At 31.2% G+C, this 3992-nt stretch overlaps 1 long non-coding RNA gene across 3 annotated transcripts; it reads left to right on the forward strand.

Moving 5' to 3' along the window:
- The first annotated feature begins 1816 nt into the window (after positions 1-1816).
- On the forward strand, positions 1817-3394 carry LOC110225908. Of its 3 annotated transcripts, none has more exons than XR_002330069.1 (3): positions 1817-2076; positions 2156-3117; positions 3209-3394. It is a non-coding gene; the product is annotated as an uncharacterized LOC110225908 (long non-coding RNA). The 3 variants fall into 3 exon arrangements; XR_002330070.1 differs by having other exon boundaries at positions 2156-2561; positions 2642-3394; XR_002330068.1 differs by having other exon boundaries at positions 2156-3394.
- The last annotated feature ends 598 nt before the right edge of the window (positions 3395-3992 follow it).

A 3992-nucleotide genomic window follows, 5' to 3' on the forward strand; every position in this document is an offset into this window, starting at 1 on the left:
CACCTAGGATTTTAAAAATGCGATATTATTGGTCCACGTCGATGTTTAACATAAATTCTCAAGGTAACTTAACAAAAACAAAAAAAAAAAGTAAAAATCGATATATGCGCTCAATGTAACTTAACAAAAATAAAAATAAAAGGAAAAATCGATATCTGCAGAAAACTTTGAAATATGCAAAATAATAAAAACTACTCAAAATAATGAATTTTTTATATAAGGAAATTATTCCTTAAGTTTATTAATGAATAATTAAAAAAGATATTTTGGTTTTCAGACATTCATATTTTTCAGATAGTAAACTAAAAATTATTTACTATTAAAGAAAAAAAAAAGTTGTTCTTTTAAAATAAAGGCAATTGGCCGCATAATAGTTTTGAATCTCTTTTTAATCTTATATAGTATATTATACATAGATGAATATTAAAAACAGAAAAGAATAAGTCCTAAAGAAAATCTTAGAAAACAAGAAAGAATAAGAACGATCAAACCCCCTATAGCCATAAGCGTTTTATGGGACCAATTGGATTTTAAAAACTTCTGAGGCCGTCCACATGGAAATTTAAAAACGCGATGTTATTGGTCCACGTCGATGTTTAACATAAATTCTCAAGGTAATTTAAAAAAAAAACAAAAAAAGGAAAAATCGATATTTGCCAAAAATTCAAAAGAAAAAGCATCGCCAAAATAGGCAACACAATTAATAACCCTTTTGCATACCCTTAACGAAATTGCCTAATATAGAAGTTTAAAGTGCTCACGTTAGCTCTCGGAATTATAAACTACTCTTTTGCCTACACTTAATGAAATTGCCTAATATAATTTTTTTTTAATTTTTTTTCTTTCCGTTTCTTAATAAAAAAATCAGTTCGAAATTTTCTTAAAAAACGATACCTAATTATATTTAGTGGACTTATTGTCGAAATTTTTTTCTAGCCCGGTTAGTATACACTGTGTAAAACCCTAAAACCCTATGTTACAAACTGCTATAAATATAAGGAAGTCGGTTTCATAATTGTCGGCAACAATCTCTTATAAATATGCTCTTTAACCTAATTATAAATGACTGGAGAATGGGAAACAAAATCACCGTTGTTGCAAAAAATTGGTTTTTTCCTCCATAATAGAAGTGACACATAATCTTAACCTCAAGACAAACTGATGTGATCCTAGAAAGCACCACAGACTTGGAATGTGGAAATGAGCTTGAACTTGTTGAGCAGCACGGAGCAAGGAAGCAGCTTGAACCAGAGGAGCAGCATGAACCTGAGGATGAGCTTGTAGCTGCGGATGTTCTATTGAAGAAGTTGATCAAACCACCTTGGCTTGGAGAAAGAGATAAGCCAATTGGATTCAACAATGGGAGAGTGATCCAATTGTACTCTTTTTCCCTTGTTGAGTTTTGTCCCAATGGGTTTCCTCAACAAGGTTTTTAATGAGGCAATTGTGTCACTCCATCATGGCCCATTTGTTGAATCAGAAGCCCATGGACTCTTTTGCAACAAACACTACAGGAAATGAGGGTATTAATAGCAATACATCATAGCGTTTTTAATGTTTCTGCTATAGTTGAGTTTTCGAAAAATTAACATAGCGTTTCCGGAAAGACAAACGCTATGATAGGATAGGCGCGAAAATATTTCGTGGTGGCGCCTAATTTTTAGTTCAGTAATAGCATAAAGACAATGAAAACGTTATCGTAGAAGGTAACCGGGAAATTGAAAATTTCATCCCTTCCAAAATTTACCAAAAAAATTAAAATAAAAAAAAAATAAAGAAAAAGAGAATTACATTGAAGACGCCAAATAGAAACAAGATCTTGGCTATCTCGTCTCTCTTCTCTCCTCTCTTTTCTCTTCTTTCTTCTTTCTCTCTCAAACTCGATTGGAAACCCTCACCCTCGATCCCAATTTGTTTGTCTCTTCTTTCACTCTCGATACCTCTCAGTCTCGTTCCCTCTCAGTCGCAATCCCTCTGGATCTCGATCGTCAGTTTCACTGTCGATCTACAAACCCCTCTCAATCGTCCCATGCATCATTCCAAATCAAATTGGTGAGGTCGAAATTGACACAGAAGGTAAATTATATGTTTGGGTTTTCTTAGTGTTTATTTCATGTTGGGTTTGATCCGTTTCGGTTGTGTTGCTCTGTTGCAGGAAGATTTCAGTTAAGTGACTACAGTTCCCTTTTTCTCTTCTGAACTCGTCAATGGCGGCTTCCGTTCTTCTCAATCATGTTTTGCAAAGTAGTAGCTCAATCTCTCCGTCAGGTCTCATGGTTTCAGATCCAATTATGTTTTGAGTTTCGGACTTGATTCTTGTTTATCACTTATCAGACTTGTTATTGTAAAAACTCTTGTTGATTAGAAGTGATGAAATGCCTTTTAGATTCTTCGTGGAGTTGTAAGATGAGAAATTTCATGGGTACAAACTATATTGAAAGTGACTTGTATCTTTTTGCTCATGTTTCTTTTTTGAATCTCTGATTTTGGTTTCTCAGAGATTGCTTGATTAGAAAGGATGTGTAATTTGGGTCACCAGTCTTAGACTCTTAGTGGTTCAGGTAAGTGCCAGCAATAATCGTTAGAAACAGCGACTAGTTTGGTCTATGTCTATGTGAAAGTCTAATCTTTCGTTTTGTAGGGAAAAGCACTTTGGTTTGTTCATTGAACAAAAGGGGAAGCTTTTGTTATTTTCTTGATGATGATAATGTAAGGCATCGCTTAAACCGTGAGTATAGCTTTGCTAATTGGGAAATTTCTGGATTATGCATGTGGTTTCTCAATTAATTCTTGCAATTCAGAATTTCAGTTATAGATTAGTTTGAGGTTTTGTGATTGTTAACTACAGGACAAGAAGTGGAGTATATACTGTGGGATCATAACAATTTTTTTCTCTGTTATATATACCAATAACTCATTAGGCTTGTGTGGATGTTTCAGATTATAACCTTGTTGGGTTTAGTTTCCTTGTTTTATATATATATATATAACTAGATGTGTTTTGCCTATATACAATCTATACTGTTGGAAATGTAAGTCGAACAGTATTAAGGAACTAAACGAGAAGTGAGTTCCTTTAGCAAAGAACAAGATTTACTTATTAAGGAACTATACGAAGTAAGTGTCAAATTTCGCTTCCTCTGCATTAACTCTTTCTGTGCAACAATTTTATTGACTCTATTGTTTTTCTATTGTTGTCTATGTGCAGGTTCAAGGACCAATACTGAAAGGAAGAACTACTTTAGAATGTTAAGCTTTAGATACTTGATTCAATGACTACTACCTCCGGTTATGTCTCAAAAAATGTTTTTTTTTGGGTGTTAATTTCATAAGATATTATCTCTTTTTATATGTAATTGCTAAATAACAAAATTAAGCCAACGAACTTATGACATTGCTAAACTATATATATATATATATATATATATATATATATATATATATATATATTAAAAATACTAAATTCATAATTATAACTACAACAAAAAAAACTTATTTTGTTCAGAATTATTCTCATACATTCATTTATTAATTATACATAATCCAATAATATTCTCAAACGTTTAAACATTCATTTATTAATCATACATAATCAAATTAACCAAATATGATAAAGTTTTTAATACTTGTTTTACATTTTATTTTTTTAATTAATAAATAGTAAAAAATATGTTTCAGAACTAAATCCTATACCCTAAACCTTGCAAGTTTCAATCTTGAAACATATTTTACAATTTATCAATTAACAGTATACATCGCAAAACAAATAATCAAATGTGATAAAGTTTCTAATAATTTGTTTGCATTTTATATTGTTAATCTATAAATGGTAAACAATATGTTTCAAAATTGAACCATATACCCTAAATCCTATATCCTAAACCCTAAACCCTATACCCTATACCCTAAACCTTTTACGGTTCAATATAGAAACATATTAAACTATTTATCAATTAACAAAATGGTATGCAAAAAATATATTATCTAATACT

The sequence above is a fragment of the Arabidopsis lyrata genome, assembly GCF_000004255.2.
Source record: "Arabidopsis lyrata subsp. lyrata unplaced genomic scaffold ARALYscaffold_8, whole genome shotgun sequence".
Taxonomy (NCBI): domain Eukaryota; kingdom Viridiplantae; phylum Streptophyta; class Magnoliopsida; order Brassicales; family Brassicaceae; genus Arabidopsis; species Arabidopsis lyrata.